At 52.4% G+C, this 18,632-nt stretch overlaps 1 long non-coding RNA gene across 1 annotated transcript in view; it reads right to left on the bottom strand.

The window, feature by feature from the left end:
- Positions 1-18,632, bottom strand: part of LOC127490554 (uncharacterized) — a 106,606-nt gene that overhangs the window by 65,891 nt on the left and 22,083 nt on the right. The gene's annotated exons all lie outside the window — the stretch shown is intronic.

Below are 18,632 nucleotides of genomic sequence, written 5' to 3'. Positions count from 1 at the left end.
TAAATAAATAGAAGACACCAGAACGGCAGTCATATTTTCACACACACAGACAAAGGGAGAAATTTTAACTCGAACCGAGTCAAAGGCGTCGCTGACACAATCTGGAAAAACAATGCTTCCAGTGGCCATTTCCTAAGGAAAGACAGCCCCGTCTGGTCCCGGAGCCCATGCGGGCTTGCCAGGCCGCAGTGCCTGCTCCTGCTGGGGGTCTGGGCAGCAGGACTAACACACGGTCACGGTGCATATGTTTTGTTCAAGCATCAACAAAGGTGTTAAGTAATGGCTGCCAGTGCCACAGCCTCATTGTCCCAGAGGGTGTTTGACATCCCCGGGGGGACCCTGTACTCCAGGGGCTCTTCTGCTTCTGGATAAGGGGAAACCAGAGGAAGACCACCCAGGCTTCTCCTCCACTGTGGCTTTACCCAAGCTGGAGCGACCCAAAGAGAAGGGATCGCATGCACCCAGTCTGGGCTCCTCACAGCACACTGGTGTCACAATGGCAACTCCTCCTATGGCCTGGCCACCCTGTCTTTCAGACTGAGCCTGCAGTAAATGCCACCGACCGTACAGCTCTGAGGCTGGCACAGGCCAGGGAGCTCACCGCCTCTTCCCCAGCACTTCATCACCACAAAACTCAGCTGAAGTCCTGGCTCACAAATGGCCTGCATTCTGCATGCGAGATTTCATCCTGACTACATCCCCAGAGGTTGTAGGTATCATTCCCATTTTACAGTGGAAAAAACTGAGGTAGAGTCTTGTCCCAAGTCATGGTACTTGTGAATGGGATTTTGAGCTCAAACCCAGATTGGGGACTGGGAAGCCCACACTTCAGGTCTTCGATCTATTTTTAATTTAAACCGATGAGTGCAGGCCTGTCCCTTAAGCGGGTTGGGGAAAGGACAAGTCCATGCTTTTATGGAAGCACTGGGCCCCCGATGAGTTCCCCTTTGCAATGGAAAGGAGCAGTGACGCCATCACCTCTCCCCTCTGCAAAGACCCAGATTCTGGTCCAGGAGAGGGAGCAGGAAAACTGTGAAATTTTATCACTTTGCTTGCCTGGCAGGCGATTTTTCCAAAGGGTCCACTCACATACCACCAAGGAAAACAGAGAAGCCAGGCTCTCCAGAGCTCTTCCTAATGGTCATCCTCCTCCTCGTGACTATTTCAGACTCTTGGGGATCCGTGATGTGCCCCCTACTTTGTCTGGTGCTGCACAGATACCGTTTCTGAATTCCACTTTACAGATGATAAGACTGAGGCTCAAAGACATCTTAACACGCCTAGAGCCAGTCACAAGGTAGCAAGTGCTGGAGCCTGCATGCAAACCTACTCCCAGGCTCCCTCTGCTCCCCTGACTTGCCCTCTCTCACCCTAGATGTGAACGCATGGGTTAAATGCACCTGGATAAGTTCTGAAACACAGCTGCCCTCCTCTCCCTGACACCCCCCCCCCCCCCGGATTACTCCAGTCCAACAGTTCAGCAATTTTTAGGCTGTGGGAGAAAAATGGCAGAGGGGTTTCCAAATAGGCTGGTGTTTAAGTGAGTTGCAAGGAAGCCAGAGCAGCGAGCCTCAAAATCTGGAGACAGAAAGCCAAATTTGTTCTAAAGTCAACAAAAAAAAAAAAAAAAAAAGGAAAAAAAAAAGGAAAAAAAGAAAGCCCCCTGCTAAGCAGGGGACAAGCCTTGGCCAGAGGACAGGTTTTATGTGAATTATTTTTTTGTGGGCGGAGAAGAAAAGAAAAGAGCAATAGAAGCCTTGGACTAGGAGTCACGCGTTGCTGCTTGCATAAGCAGTTCAGTTTTTATCACTCCCCGAAAAGCACACACACACACACACACACACAAAAGTCACTCCCTAAAGGGAACAGACAAAAAAGTCACAAAGCCAACCTAACCATATGCATGAAATGGATTCCTCCACCATGAGCCCAAATCTCCCAACACCCACTCTACTAACATGTACAAACTTTCTTCATGGAGTCCACATGGTGGGTCTACAGCCACCATGTGGCATCAGGCTGCCTGGGCTAGCTGAGCCTTGGGACACACAAGGAAAGCTTCCCCCAGCGACTCTCAGGGCAGGCCCATTGTTCACAAGGTGCTGAAGAGAGTCAGCTGGTGCTATTTTCCATTAGATGGTTTCCAGGATGTGTGGTGGTTCTGAAGGGGAAGGGGGAGTGCTCACTGCCCATGAGCCCTCGGGTTAGGAAGGGGGATTGCTGCCTCCATGGAGGACGTCTTCAGGAAGAGCCATCAGCCCCTAGGCATCTACCCCAATGGCCCATTGCTATGCAACAAAGCTACCACCTGAGCATGGTGAAGATAAAACAACTATTTAGCTCTTAAGTTTGTGGGTCAGAAATGTGGAAGGGCTCAGCTGGGCGGTTAGACCCTTTCCAGGGTGTTATCTGGGGCAACAGGGATTGGAAAATTCAATTCCAAGATGGCTTTCTCAAGATGGTGCCTCGGAGCTCGCTGCTCCTGTCTGCTTCCCTCTCTCTCCACCAGCACCTGTCAGAACATGGCTATCTTGGGGTAGCCTCTCTCATTCCACAGTGACTGCCTTCCCAAGGCTAATCGGAGGACGTTACAGCATGTTCTCCAAATCTGCTGACACTTTCGATTTTGCCTTTGGTCCTGTCAGCCCCAGGATCGAAATAAACTCCCTGAGGGCAGAGATTAGGTCGCTTTCGCACACAGTTACAGGGATCCCTGCTACCGCACAGTGGAATGAGTGAGTGAACGAATGAAACCTGTTGTCTACCAGGGTGCCCAAGCAGGAAATCAGATAAGCTTCAATTCACTCTGACTTCTATGCAAATACAGCTGCCCCTGGGTATCCAGAACCCACACAGATACCAAACTCCACGAATGCTCGAGTCCCTTATATATCAGATGGCAAGGAGCTTGCATATGACCTGTTGCATCCTCCTGCACACCTTAAACCGTCCCTACAGTACTTGCGATACCTGATAGGACGTAAGGGCTATGCAGATCACTGTTACACGTGGTGCTCATGAAATAACGAAAAGGAGAGAAGTCTGTACATGTTCAGTAGAGATGCGGATTTTTTCCAAAATAGTCTCAATGTGTGATTGGTTTAATCCACAACCAGGAAGGGGTGACTTTTCATCCTTGCCTATGCATGAGACACATCAAATCACTCAAGGTGTCAACACAGCAAGCCCTGTCGTCCCGCAGTCAGGAGACTCCCAACCAACCACACGCTTGTCTCATACAAGGCAAACTGCTTTGGGGAAAAGATAGAAAAAAGTAATGACTGAAAAAAACAAAGCCCGCTGGATCCAGAGACCTTGGCGAGCCAGGTAAAGTTTCCACACCTGCTTCCGCAGCCTCCAAATGAGGGAACTGACTGCTTATCCTGCGGATGTGAGGCCAGACATGGTACCCACTCCAAAAAGTCACATCGGTCACATCCCAGGGCACTTCCAAAAGTCCATGGGAAAAGGATTAAAAGATAAGCTGCTTTGGTACAAAAGTTCTTGAAATCCCTGCATACAAGAGGTCTTCAAAAAGTTTGTGAAAAAATGTACATTATGAAAAAACTATACCTGGGGGCTGGTGCTATGGCATAGCCGGTAAAGCTGCTGCCTGCCATGCTGGCATCCCATATGGACATTGGTTCGAGTCCCAGCTGCTCCACTTCCAATCCACTCTCTGCTGGTGGCCTGGGAAAGCAGTAGAAGATGACTTGGACCCCTGGACCCGCATGGGAGACCTGGAAGAAGCTCCTGGCTCCTGGCTTTGGATCGGCCTAGCTCTGGCCATCGCAGCCATTTGCAGAGTAAACCAGCAGATGGAAGACTCCTCTCCTCCCGCGCCCACCTCTGCCTCTCTGTAACTCTGCCTTTTGAATAAATAAATAAATCTTTAAAATATATATATGTGTGTGTATATATATATATGTGTGTGTATATATATATATATACACACACACCTGGAATTTCAAGATTTTCTGCTCCAAAATAAACTTTGCTTGCAGTTCCATTTTTCCGTGAACATTTCGAATAAACCTCATACACAGGAAAAGTTATGAGGACCATCAAGTTCCATGTGGATGATGGCTTTTGTTCCTTCTGGAAGGCTGCAGCTAAAGCCAAGGGCGCAGGCAGGCTGGCTGCCCGGTTCTTGCCACGGATTAGTTGGCAGGTACAAAATCTTTATGGGACAGGGCAGAGGGGCCAGCGCCATGCAGTGGGACTTGGCCTGAACTAGACAGGAAGGGATGCGAGTTTACTAGGGGGGACCCTGAGCGAGTCCCAGCCCCCTCTCTAAGAGCAGCTATGCGGGAGGCTGCCGCTGTGGGCCGGTGTGAGTTTCAGACAAGCTCCCCAAGGCCGAGGCACGTTCCGCCTCCCAGCAAGGAGACTCTGGCTGGGGAGCCCAGGCCCTTCCTGCAGGCTGGCTGTGCATACCTCAAGGCAAGGCCCCACATACAAAGCCATAACCACCCCTCTAACGCAAATGGCAAGCAGGGACTGCCCAAGACAAGGCAGGAAAGGAACTCGGGGCCAGGGCCCGCACTGCTCTGTGCCAAGGTTCCTTAGCATTTGACATTTGGAAAAGATCTGGCCTTGGAGGAGCCGAGGTTTTGGGACAGGGCTCCTTCCGGCTCCCGGGAGTGTCAAGAAGAGGAGGAGGAGGAAAATGACTCAGCTGAAATGAAGAAAAATGTATTTTTTTTTTTAAATGAGACGATGAAAGGCACAAAAGAATGAAGCAGAGCCCAGGGACAGCGCCAAATGCCTCCTCACAGTAAGTGAGCTGTTTTTGAAAAAAAAAAAAAAAGAGCAAGAGACTGGTTAAACCAGGAAAATGATGATGGTCTTCGGGGGACCCTGGGTTCTTGGTCCCCAAGGGCTTCTGCCCGCCTCTGCAAGAGAAACACCAGGAGTCGCCTGGCGGGACTGTAGCCCCTCCATGCTGCTGGAAACGCAAGAGAGCTCCAGCACAGAGGAGCGGGGCTCACACCCGCCTAGCAGGGCAAGGACGAGAGGAGGGCTCCCCCTGCTCCCTTCAACCCACAGAAGCAGCAGGGGCAGGAGAGAAGAAAGAGGCTCTGACACCACTCCATCCCCTTTCAACAGCCAAGGTCAGCTGATCCTGATCGTCACTTTGAAATATGCAGTGGAGAGGAGGGCGACCACAGAGCGAGGTGGACACAGAGGTGTGGCTGCCGGCACAGCTCAGCTGCTCCTCCACCAGGGTCACTCAGGAAGCACCGGCTTCTACCTGTGCCCTGGCAGGACTTCCATGGACTCAGCGCCCCGTGCTGAGGAAGGGGCTTCAGGGAGGGGGTCGGTGCAAAGCTCCTGCCCCAGCTGTCCTCACGTAGGAGCACGGAGGGCCTCCCGCGATCAGTCTCCCCAATTACTGCTTACTTCCAAACAGAAAACAGGGAATGGACAGAGACCCCGGGGGCATCCCAGCACCTCCAGGGAGGACAGCCTCCCCTGAGACCCTCCTGCCTCCTACTGAATGCAGTTGTGCAGAGGAATGCCCCCACCCCCAACTGGGGCATCCTGAGAGTCCCTTCCCAGCCACAGCCTCTCCACCAGGGACATCCTTAGGCAGAGAAGGAAGGAACCAGGCCTGGGCCTTCAAAGCCATGGCAGTGAGGGTCCCCTGGGAAGCAGAGAGAAATCAAAGGGCCAGCGACTTGTTGGGGGCAGGGTTGTGCAGGACCACATAGAGAACAGGGGTAGGGGCGGGGAGCCTTGGACGGCAGTGCCAGATGACACCTGTGAAGGGAGAGTGGGAGGGAAGGAAACTGGGGCAGGACCGCAGTAGAGCGCAGAGAAAGGCCAGCCAGGACGCTGGGCTGCCCCGAGGCTCAGGGTGGACACTGCAATGGCCCCCAGGGTGGGTCACCTTCCATTGCTTAATGATTGAAATGGCATGCCCGGGGGCTGGGTAACTTACAAAGAAAACAGATGATTTCACTCGGTTTTAGAGGCTGAACATCCAAAAAGCATGGTGCAGGCTCTTGCAGGGGCCCCAGAGGCTGCGTGCATCCTCAGCAGGGAGGCAGGAATCACAAGGCGGAACAGGAAGTGAGGGAGAGGGGCGTGGCCAGTAGCGACCTCCTGCAGGCCCCGCCTCTTAAAGGCCCCACCACACCTTAACACACTGGGGAAACAGCTTCCAGCACGTGATCCCCAGGGGGAGACAAGCCACATCCAACCATAGCAGACCCTGAAGCAGGGAGGGAACCCAGGGAGGCATTGATCTAACTCCCTTCTTCCCAGCGACGGCGTGTGAGCAGCCCTCACCCAGGACTGCCGGACAGTCGACACCCTTACACAGAGCTCCAGGCTTGGAGACAGGCTCTCCCCACGCCCAGCCCTTTGGCCAGATTGGGAGAAAGTGGTGAGGGAGCAAATGCAGCTGCTCCCAGGGAATGTAGCTTCAGAACCCACACCGCAGGGCCACCAAGTGCTGGCTCACAGGTCCAATGGCAGCCAACAGTTTGGACTTGGGTTGATGCACATGTTGACTTTTTTATTCACAGAAGTCTGGATTTCCAGCTTCTCTGCAAGAATGAAAAGCCCACCGATACTGAGCCCACATTCCAGCTCCCCAGTCCCCCCACCCCCTGTTATCTCCCACCCTGCGCGCTCTACCCTACTTGACCAGCCCAGCTGCCCCAGGCCTCCTGCCTTCTCCCGGGAATGCAGCACAGCCATCCATGGCCATTCCATTTCTTAAGGAGACATAAAATAGGAATGTTTTCCAACCCCCGTGAGACTCCTGGAAATTAAGCTATGAGAGGAATCAAATGAAAAATTCAAAAAGTCAGGGGAAACTGCATTTGAGAAAATCAAGCAGAAACAGACTATGGAAGGAAAAGATGGGAAAATCAGAGGGTCAGCCTGGGAGATCTGACATACAAGCAGCAAGAGTTCCAGAATGAGGGGACAGAGAAATTAGTAGGGAGAACATTCGATGACACACAGCAGAGACCAGAAGCACACCGGGTCCCAGACTGAAAGGCTGCAGGGTCAGGTGTGGGGGAAGCACTGGCACAGCAGTTAGAACCCCACATAGGTGCAACAGAGCTCAGGTCCCTTCTCTGATCCAAATTCCGACTTCCTGCTAGTGGGCACCCTGGGGTGCAGCAGGGGATGGCTCCAGGAGTTGGGTCCCTACCACCCACACAGGAGACCAGAGTGAGCTCCCAGCTCCGTGGGTCATCCTGGCCCAGCCCAGGCTGTTGCAGGCATTTGGAGAGTGAACCAGCAGGTGAGAGATGTCTCTCTCTGTGTCTCCTAGTCTCTCTGCCTTTCAAATAAATATTATGTTTTATAAGATTTATTTTTATTTATTTGAAAGAGTTACAGAGAGAGGAAGAGACAGAGAGAGAGAGAGGTCTTCCATCTGCTGGTTCATTCCCCAAATGGCTACAACAGCCAGAGCTGCATCAATCCAAAGGCAGGAGCCAGGAGCTTCTTCTGGGTCTTCCACATAGGTGCAGGGGCCCCAAGGACTTGGGCCATCTTCCACTGCCTTCCATCTTTCTCTGCCTTCCAGCAGAGAGCTGGATTGGAAGAGGATCAGCCAGGACTAGAACCAGCGCCCATATGTAGTGCCGGTGTTTCAGGCCAGGACTTTAACCTGTCGCACCATGGTGCTGGCCCCCCTCAAATAAATATTTTTAAAGGTTTATTTATTTATTTATTCATTTTACTTGAAAGGCAGAGTTACAGAGAGGCAGAGGCAGAGAGAGAGAAAAAGAAAGAGAGGAGGGGGGAGAGAGAGAGAGAGAGGTCTTCCATCTGCTGGTTCATTCCCCAGATGGCCACAACAGCCAGAGCTACGACAATCCGAAGCCAGGAGCCTGGAGCTTCTTCCGGGTCTCCCACGTAAGTGCAGGGGTCCAGGGACTTGAGCCATCTTCTACTGCTTTCCCAGGCCATAGCAGAGAGCTGGATCGGAAGTGGAGCAGCTGGGACTCGAACCAGCGCTCCATATGGGATGCTGGTAAGCCACAGTGCCGCTCCTCCCTCAAATAAATTTTAAAAATATATGTTTAAAGGCTACAGTGCACTCAAAATAGTCCATGACAAATTCCCCAAGATACATTCTTTTGAAAGTTTACAGATGTCAACCCGTATGAGGATACACAGACTAATTAAACGTGTAATCAACAAAACCTGGAGTCAGCTCAAATGTCCACCAAATAGGGGATGGATCAACAGAACGTGGTATTTCCATCCAGGAGTACTACTCAGCAATGAAAAGGAATGAGTGGCGGAGTGCATGTGAGAAGCCAGGCAGAAAAGAATATGTGCCGTGTGAGTGTGTTAGCATAAAATCCACATGGCTAGATGTCAAAATAGTGCAGCTGTCTCGCGAGACAAGGACAGGCAGGCTTCGGCTGGACAAAGACATAAGGGAGCCTTCTGGAGTTACCAAAATGTTCTCCCTCTTGACCTTGGTGGCAGTGTCCCAGGCATATCACATGCAAAAGTCATTAAGCGGCCTGCGTCAGATTTCTACGTTTTGCTCTATGTAATTTGTTCCTTCACAAAGTGCTGGGAGGAAGTACAAAGCCAAAAAGGGCTCATTAATAATTCCACGAAAAGGAAAGAGTTACATTTCAAAGGAAAATGTAACCCAAAGATTTTGCTCCAATCTGAACAGTACTCAAACAAGCTGTGAAAAATGACGTGCACCAGGTGTGGTTCCAACCAGAAATCAGCATTGGCAAGACGGAGAAGAGGACCACATCACGTCTGTGTGTAGCAGGAGGTTGAGGATGAGCAAAGAGAGCTGACTCCTAATGTTTCATAGGAAGAAGTCACCGTCTCAAATAAAATACGTAACTGAACCAGAAATCACAGCAGAGTGTGTTGTTCAGACGCCTGGAGGGAAACATCAGAAGAAACAGCGATCGCCTCTGGGGGTCGAATTCAGCACCAGTGAGTCATGAGAAATGATGCTGGGACTTGTAATTGGGGACTGTTAGAATTAATCTGTGCAAAAAAGTAGAAACACAAAACAAAATGCTTGAATTAAAACAGAAATGTGGTGCCGGCGCTGTGGCATAGTGGGTAAAGCCACCGCCTGCAGTGCCGGCATCCTATATGAGCGCCGGTTCTAGTCCCGGCTGCTCCTCTTCCGATCCAGCTTTCTGCTGTGGCCTGGGAAAGCAGTAGAAGATGGCCCAAGTCCTTGGGGCCCTGCACCCACGTGGGAGACCGGGAGAAAGCTCCTGGCTCCTGGCTTCAGAATGGCCCAGCTCCAGCCGTTGCAGCCAACTGGGGAGTGAACCAGTGGATGGAAGACCTCTCTCTCTCTGCCTCTCCTTCTCTCTGTGTAACTCTTTCAAATAAATAAATAAATCTTTAAATTAAAAAGAAAAAAACAGAAATGTGCTTCCATCATAGGTAAAATTCTGGAAGGAGGAAATTCGGGGCTGCCCCACAAAGTTCTCCAAGGCTCAGGCTCCGTTTTCTCACTACAACATCATGCACAGCCTCCAGTGCCAAGATCTTCTTATGCACCAATAGGGCTGCTCCAGCTCCAGCCATCAAACCCACATTCTAGCCAGCAGAACGTAAGATGTTAAAGGAGACAAAGATGAGGATGGGTGCACACCAGCTGTCTTTTTTAAGATGTTTGCCCCAAAGCTACCATGTAATACTTCTGCTTAAATCTACCTGGCCAGAACCAAGCCCTGGGGTCACTTGTATGTACAAGTGAGCTTAGGGGGAAAAAAAATTCTGGAGAGCTGCAAATCAACTATGGAAAAAGGAAGTCTCTGCCATTCAAACCTGTATTTAAAATTTTTAACTATATACAGAGAGAATTTTGATAAAGATCAAAATACAAACAAAAAGAAATAGGCCGTGCAGCCAGCAGACGAAGGACAGTTCTGCAGGTAAGAGACCCCTGAAGCGAGCTGTCATCCTCCCACCACAGCCCCAAAACCAGGTGAGCCCCCACCCACCCAGGAACCTGAGAAGCTGCCATTATGGGCTGGAGGTATTACATGACAGCCTCTCAGGGGCGGGCACTGTGGCGTAGTAGGCTACACTTCTGCCTGTGGCGCCAGCATCCCATACAGGTTGTGGCTCATGTCCCAGCTGCTCCACTTTCAATCCAGCTCCCTGCTGATGGCCTAGGAAAGCTTGGGCCCCTGCACCTGCGTGGGAGACCCAGAAGCAGCTCCTAGCTTCTGGCTTCTGGCTTCCAGCAGTTGCGGCCATTTGGGGAGTGAACCAGCAAATGGAAGATCTTTCTGTCCGTCCGTCCGTCCGTCTGTCTGTCTCTCTCTCTCTCTCTCTCTCTCTCTCTCTGTGTGTCTCTAATTTTGCCTCTCAAAGAAATAAATAAATCTTTAAGAAAAAAAAAAATGACAGCCTCTCACTCCAGGGCCAAGTGACTTCACACCCACCTTGCAGATGGCCTTCCACACTGAGACCAGTGTTTAGAGAAAAAAAATCAAGTCTGGCAGTTCCCCCCACCCCAGCAAGGTGGAAATTGTTCCTACTCTACAGCTGCGGAAACAGATTCTCCAAGGTTACGAGACATTCCCCCAGCCTGTGCCGGAGGAAGCTGGACTTGACCTCAGCAATCAAGACCAAGTCCAGGTCTCTCTCCTCCCAGGGGTCTGGGTGACCACCTGCCACTCTGGGGTTCTCGGCAGGTCTGCCGCAGGCCTGTCAGTAGGTCACCAGATGCAATGAGGCACTGGAAGACAAGATGCACAGCAGGGAAGCGGGGGTGGGAGGCAGGTGGGGTGCTTGGCAGCCCTGGTTCCTGGGAAGTGAGCCTTCCGCGGGGCTGAAGGAGCACGAGGTTTGCAGCGAGGAGCTCCTTTTGCCAGCACCAGCGCAGCAGTTTCCACACAAAGAGCCAGTGCCGCTGGTAGTAGAAACGGGTGGCCCAGCTGAGAACTGCAGTTATTTCAGTCCTCAAAGGGCTTTTGTCAAGGCTAGGCCGTGAGCCGAGCATATAGAATTCCAAGCCTTTCCCTTCCAAAGCCTCCAAAGCCAGGACAAGTTGCTCTCTGCTCCTCCACTAACATCTGAGGATCTCAAGGTGCAGCACCCGCATTTCTGAATAAAACCGCAGCCCCTGTGGGTGACCTGGACGCAGTCACTGCCTCCCCCTGCACCCCACGGCCCAGGGAGGCGCTGGAATGCACCATGTGGTTCTAGATCAGACACAGCTTACTGTGCCCGGAACCCAGCCTAGCCAGGCCTGCCTGGATGCAGTGGGTTCTCAGCCACCGGCCAAAGCCTGGAGCCCAGATGGCCCAACAGAGAGGGGCAGGCAGGCCAGGGAGAACCAGGTCAACAGCAAGAGCGGGAGGGAGGAGAACAGAGAGAGCTGGAGCCGGGGCAGGTCCCCAGCTTGGGGTTTCGCAGACGGAGCTGTTTCTAGGAAGACATCACCAGGGCAGGAGCCCCCCCCCCCCAATGGAATCTTCATCCAAGGCCGGCGCTGCGGCTTACTAGGCTAATCCTCCGCCTGAGGCACCGGCAGCCCGGGTTCTAGCCCTGGTTGGGGAGCCGGATTCTGTCCCGGTTGCCCCTCTTCCAGGCCAGCTCTCTGCTGTGGCCCGGGAAGGCAGAGGAGGATGGCCCAAGTGCTTGGGCCCTGCACCCGCATGGGAGACCAGGAGGAAGCTCCTGGCTCCTGGCTTCAGATCAGCATGGTGTGCCGGCCACAGCGGCCATTCAGGGGGTGAACCAACGGAAGGAAGACCTTTCTCTCTGTCTCTCTCTCTCTCTCTCTCTCACTGTCTAACTCTGCCTGTCAAAAAAAAAAAAGGAATCTTCATCCGGGTGCCACCTGGGCAAGGCTGGGTCCTCAGGAGCACAGGCTGCCGGGGCTGCGGACCTCAGGGAGGTGGCGGCACCTCCAGCCCCAAGGCACCCACCCAGGCCCCAGCCCAGGCTGCCACCACTCAACTCCTAAAACTCCTAAACTGTCTTTGTACTTCATATAAATGACGACTTCTGGTCTGTGTTCTTTTGTGGGTTTCTCTTTTGTTTAACGTTATCTTTATGGGGTTGATCTACATTGTGGCGTACGGTTGCTTTATTAGTTTTGTGTGACTTTTTTTTTTTTATTTGACAGGTAGAGTTATAGACAGTGAGAGACAGAGAGAAAGGTCTTTGTTCCGTTGATTCACTCCCCTAATGGCCGCTACGGCCTTGCGCTGAGCCAGTCTGAAGCCAGGTGCTTCCTCCCGGTCTCCCACGCAGGTGCAAGGATCCAAGCACTTGAGCCATCCTCCACTGCCCTCCTGGGCCACAGCAGAGAGCGGGCCTGGAAGAAGAGCAACCGGGACTAGTACCCAGCGCCCCAACTGGGACTAGATCATGGGATGCCAGCACCACAGGCGGAGGATTAGCCAAGTGAGCCACGGTGCCGGCCTTTGTGTGACTTTTCAAAACTTTTGTTTTTCATTTATTTGAAAGGCAGACAGAGACAGAGATCTCCCATCTGCTGGTTCATTCCCCAACTGCACTCAACACCAGGGCTGGGTCAGGCCAATACCAGGAGCCTAGAACTCTCTCTTGGTCTCCCACGTGTGCAGCAGGGACCCTACAACCATCACCTGCTGCCTCCCAGGGTGTGCATTAACAGGAAGCTGGAATCTGAAGCGGAGCCAGGATTTGAACTCAAGCACTCTGGTGTGGGATGTGAGCATCCCAAGAGGCATCTTAGCCACTGCACCAAACGCACGCTCCAGCTTCCCACTAACTCGCAGCCGGGAGGGCAGCTTCCCGGAAAACAAGGTTCACTTTGGCCTACAGTTTGGAAGTCCACAGTCCGAGACCAGGCAGCCCCTTGAGCTTGGTGTCTGCTGAGAACGGTGGGTGGAAGAACCGAGCAGAAGAAAGTTCCCATTGTGCACCGGACCCAGAGGAACACTCTGCTCTCTCGAGAGCTGCCTGCCCCAGGGCAAGCCCCCCACCTCCCAGACTCCACGATTAGACCAAGTCTCCACCCGCAATCCATCAACGTTAACCTGAATCCGTTAAACATTAGCACCAGACTTTGATGTTTAAATGGCTGCCTGGAGTTGGGGAGCCAAATCGGTTCAAACCATTAACAGTGGAAGACTGTTCACTCACACTGCCCTGAAGCAGGGGTCCCCTGGCTGCATCACAATATATCAGGTCATTCTCCCAAGAAGAGGCAGAGCTGTGGCTTCCAGGTTAGTGCTATTTTGAAGAGTGCTGCAAGGAACATTCTAGAATGTCACCTTGGGGGCACATAGGCATGTGCTTCTGTTGCACAGACAGCGATCCCTAAGTATCCACGGGTGCCCCCAGGCCCCGGCTCGGATGCCAACGTCAGAATGCTCGGGTCCTCAACAGCACTGTGTTTGCATAGACCCTTCATGCATGGAGCGATGGTCACACTCCCTGGCTGCTCCCAGATCTGAGGCCAGGCGCTCCCGGGTAAGGAGTTACTGGAGGCAATTCTGGAAGCAGCGTGTGCTTGGCCACACCCCTGCTGCCCTCCACCTGGGACCCTGACCCACCCAGGCCTGAGCCCCGCTCCCCCGCCATCCCATCCCGAAGGCTCTCAGCTCGGATGCACCTTCCCAGCGCAGGAGTTGTGTCTCTGGCCGCAGTGAAATCTTCCACCATTGTTCTGCAGTGACTTATTCCTACTCCAGCCCAGCTCCCAGCACAGCGCCACGCACCCAGAGCACTTGGTAAGTATCTTCGGCACTTTTACTTGACTTTACAAAAATCAATATGCTAAAATGACAGTATACAGACAATCACAAAACAACCAAATGAAAATAAAAGTTATAAAGTCTAAAGGAGCATCGAAGAGAACTGGTGAATCCGAGAAAGGAGGCATTAATCTCAGAAGGCTGCTTGAAGGAGGTGAGTTTTGAACCAGCTACTGGGAGGACACAGAATTTGACTTTATATATTAGGATTCTTTATAAGCAAAGTGATCTAATTCAAAGCAGATTCACCCAACGAAAACAAGAAAGAGGGCAGGAGGGGGAGGAAAGGGAGAAGAGAGCTCAGGAGGAATGGATGAAGAGGAAAATGTGAGGGGGCACTATGCACTCAGGGCACGGGAAGCAAGCAGGCATGGCTGGATCCAGGTGCTCAGGGATGCCGTCGGGAATCCACCTCTGTCCGCTCTGCTTTCCTCCGTGACAGCCTCACTCCCAGGCGGCCCCAGACCCAGATCCCACAGCTTTGCATCCCCAGGAAGAAGACAGCACCTCTCTTCCAATGGTGGACAGAGGATTCAAACCCAACAAAACAAAGAAACCACTTCTGTTGTAAAGACAACAGGGGGTTAATCTGGTCCTGCAGCTGAAGCCGGCCTATCCTGAGGTCTAGCCTGGGGCATGTGTTCGCCCCTGCAGCCTGACGGAGTCCAGGGACCTGAGGCTGGCCCCAGAAGTCTAAGAGTTCCCCAAGACGCAGTGGCTAACCACAAATGGGAAATTAGGCAGCAGGCAGCAACACCCGCAGAACTCAACAAGAGGACCAAGAGATTCTGGATCCAGGGCCGGCCACATCCCAGGCAAGGGCTCCCCTCCCTCTAAGACCCGGTACAAAGGCAGCGAGTTCCCTGCCGCCCCTCGGGGCTCCGGGAGCAGACAAGGGGTCCTGGCCGCCCCTCCCCGCCGCCCTCCACCTGCTGCAGTCCTGACTCCCAGCTGCGAAGCCCTCGTGGCTCTGCAGGAAGGCCTGCGGGTGTCTGGGGTGACCTGGAGGCCACGCAGCTGCACCTGCAGCCTCCGAGGGCCCCTAAATCCCGCGGATGCTCACACATCACCCCAGCCGCCCAAGGGCCTGGGGAGCGGGGGGAGCCGTCCTAGCACAGCCGTTCCGCCACATATTTTTAACCTCTTGAGCTAAAGAATTCAACCCAGCTTGCGTGCTTCTCCCACAGGCCTCCAAACGCAGCCGCAGCCGCAGCCAGAGTCCTTACGTCACACTTCCTGCCGCAGGCCTGCAGGTCAGGAGTTCAGCCCATTGAGCCCTCGCTGGGGGGCGGGGGTCCTAAGAAATTGAGATCCTCCCCAAGCCCCCGCAGCTGTGTTTCCGGCTCGCTGGGAAGGGAAGAGACAAACTCCGCAGCCCAAGCGGCTGCTCCAAGCACTAATGCACAGCGCAGGACTCAGAAGCAAAAGGCCAGGCCCCTCGCTGCGGTCTCCGGCCGGTCAGGTTGCTGGGGCATGCCTCAATTTTCCCATTGGCAGAAGGGGGCGATTTTAGGCCAGTCTTTGAGTACAAGCTTTTCTGTGCAAAATCTGTCGCGCTGTAGAGAACTTGCTAGACTGGCAGGCCCACCTTAGGGAAGAGAACTGCCCTCTAGCCCAGCCCCTGGCTTCAGTCCTCTGTCTAAAGTGACCACTGGGTAGAGCGGAGAGCAGGAGGCTGAGCCGTCCTCGCGGGCTGAGTCGCCAAAGCCTCTGCTGGAGGCGACCAGGACCTGACCCCGGGGCAGAAGCAGAGCAGGCCAACACATCCCAGAGCCCTGGGCCCTGCCCCTCCCTGAGCTCCCACCTGCCACTCCCAGCAACACAGGGATGACAAAGGCAGTGGGAACAGTGGGAGGAGGATCTTCTACTTCCTGGAAGGTTTTGAAGAGCACCTAACATGGGAGGACTTCAGAAGCTCACACAAAGGGAACATTAAGAGTTTATTCGGGGGCTGGCACTGTGGCGTAGCGGGTAAAGCCACCGCCATATGGGTGCAGGTTCGAGTCCCAGCTGCTCCACTTCCAATCCAGCTCTCTGCCGTGGCCTGGGAAAGCAGTGGAAGGTGGCCCAAGTCTTGGGAGACTCGGAAGAAGCTCCTGGCTCCTGACTCCTGACTCCGTTGGGGCCATTTGGGGAGTGAACCAGTGGACAGAGACCTCTCTCTCTCTCTCTCTCTCTCTGCCTGTCCTTCTCGCTCTGTGTGTAACTGTGGCTTTCAAATAAATAAATTAATAAATCTTTTTTTTCTTTTTTTTTTCTTTTTTTTTAACTTTTATTTAATGAATATAAATTTCCAAAGTACGGCTTATGGATTACAATGGCTTCCCCCCCATAACATCCCTCCCACCCGCAACCCTCCCCTTTCCCACTCCCTCTCCCCTTCCATTCACATGAGGATTCATTTTCGATTCTCTTTATATACAGAAGATCAGTTTAGCATACATTAAGTAAAGATTTCAACAGTTTGCTCCCACACAGAAACATAAAGTGAAATATAATAGATGATTTTTTAAATGATGATGAAATCAGATCAGACCTATTGTCATGTTTAATCCCAGTGAGAGTCAAGTTGGGAATTGATAATTTCTTCTTTTTTTTTTTTTTTACAGAAGATCAGTTTAGTATACATTAAGTAAAGATTTCAACAGTTTGCACCCCCATAGAAACACAAAGTGAAATATACTGTTTGAGTACTCGTTATAGCATTAAGTCTCAATGTACAGCACATTAAGGACAGAGATCCTACATGAGGAGTAAGTGCACAGTGACTCCTGTTGTTGACTTTACCAATTGACACTCCTGTCTATGGCATCAGTAATCTCCCTATACTCCAGTCATGAGTTTCCAAGGCTATGGAAGCCCCTTGAGTTCTCCGACTCTTATCTTGTTTAGACAAGGTCATAGTCAAAGTGGAGGTTCTCTCCTCCCTTCAGAGAAAGGTACCTCCTTCTTTGAAGACCTGTTCTTTCCACTGGGATCTCACTCACAGAGTTCTTTCATTTAGGTTTTTTTTTTTTTTTTTTTTTTTTTTTTTTTTTTGCCAGAGTGTCTTGGCTTTCCATGCCTGAAATACTCTCATGGAATAAATCTTTTTTTTAAAAAAAGGTTTATTCGGGGGCAAAATTTTTTCAAGCCCTCACATAGAATGACTCTTCAGAAAGTTCACAGAGAATGCACATTCCAAAGAAACTATGCTCAGATTACAAAATTTTTGCAAGAAAATCACGCATCTCTTTTTTAAAGATTTATTTTTATTTATTTGAAAGAGTTACAGAGAGAGGTAGAGACAGACATAGAGAGAAAGGTCTTCCACCCACTGGTTCACTCCCTAAATGGCCACAATGGCCAGAGCTGGGCCAAGCCAAAGCTAGGAGCCAGGAACTTCTTCTGGGTCTCCCACACAAGTGCAGGGGCCCGAGGACTTGAACCATCTTTGCTGCTTTCCCAGGCATATTAGCAGGGGGCTGGATCAGCAACCGGGACTCGAACCGGCGCCCATATGGGATGCTGGCGTCGTAGGCAAGGGCTTTAACCCACTGCACCACAGCACCAGCCCCACACATATCTTTTAATTCCGTTTCCCCATGCATCTGTCGAAGCAGCCTCATGTGTGCCAAGGTCAGAAGAGGCTAGACAGAGTCTAGAACTTGTAAGTGACTTACACATTGGGAAAACAGGAAACAGCAGGAAAGAGAAAGAGAAAGCCATGGGCAACACACCGACACACCAGGCTGGGGAGACAACACCCACACAGCTGCCCTCCACACCCACTGCCCCTAGACACCAAAACCCACCGGAGCTCAAGTCCCTTTACACGATGTCGTGGTATTTGCACAGAACCCACACACCACTCCTGAATACCTTAGATCATCTCCAGATGATGTGTAATATCTCATACAGCACACTCCTCATTCAGATAGCTGCTAACCTTCATTGTTTAACGACAAGGAAAACAGTCCGTGCATGTCCAGTGGAGCTGCAATTTTTTGTAATATTTTCCATCAGTAATTGATGTGGAAGGGGTTGAGCTTATTCTGGGGCGAGACTGACTGTACAGTATTAGTGTAGAAGGTGCCCCAAACTGACAGATCTAACAGAACAGAGTACCTGGCAATGAGAACAACCCTTGACGTTTGTATCAGATGGCTCCAGTTGTTCAAGCCAGTGAGTGGAAAGTATTGGCTCACTCAGCTACAAAGATCTGGGGTTCCAGCCTCAGGCTTAGCTGGATCCAGGCTCAGAGAGCGCCATGAGTTCTCAGCCCTCGCCTCTTCTCCACGACTCTGCTCGGCTTCCCTCCACGCCAGCTACAGCTGCAGGCTGGCAGCCTCTCTCCTGCTGGCAGTCACAGGGGAGAGAGCGCTTCCCCTCCCAAGGGTTCTCACAGTCGCGTGGCCAGGGAGAAGGAATACACCGACTGGGCAGCCTCCAACCTCGGGGTCTCTGCGCGAGTGCTCTAACGGCCTGGACCTCCAGGGGGCCTGAGCTGGAAACAAAGAGGGGAGTCAGCGAAGCTCGGGGTTACCCAGCTCTGCCAGTGCCCGGAGGTGGGAGGCGCTGATGCGGCCGCTGTGGACGGCTGCCGGCTTCAGGCAGGGAGGTGATGTGGGAAGAACCCGGCGCAGAGCACACCGCACGCGGGAGCTGCTGCTCTTCTCTCCATTGCTTCTCACCCCCGTTCCTCCTAAGGCTGCCAGTGGAGGTGGGCCTCATGGCACAGTGGGCTAAGGCACCACTTGGTGTCCCTGCATCCCACACTACAGTCCCAGCTACTTCACTTCCTGTCCAGCTCCATGGAAATGCATGCTGGGAGATGGGTGATGGCTCAAGTGCTGGAGCCCCTGCCCCCTCCGTGGGAGACTCAGATGGGGTTTTAGGCTCCTGGCTTCTGCCTGGCCCAGC

The sequence above is a fragment of the Oryctolagus cuniculus genome, chromosome 6, assembly GCF_964237555.1.
Source record: "Oryctolagus cuniculus chromosome 6, mOryCun1.1, whole genome shotgun sequence".
Classification (NCBI taxonomy): Eukaryota; Metazoa; Chordata; class Mammalia; order Lagomorpha; family Leporidae; genus Oryctolagus; species Oryctolagus cuniculus.
The sequence above is the reverse complement of the archived record's forward strand: the minus strand, read 5'-3'. Positions and strand labels throughout refer to the sequence as shown.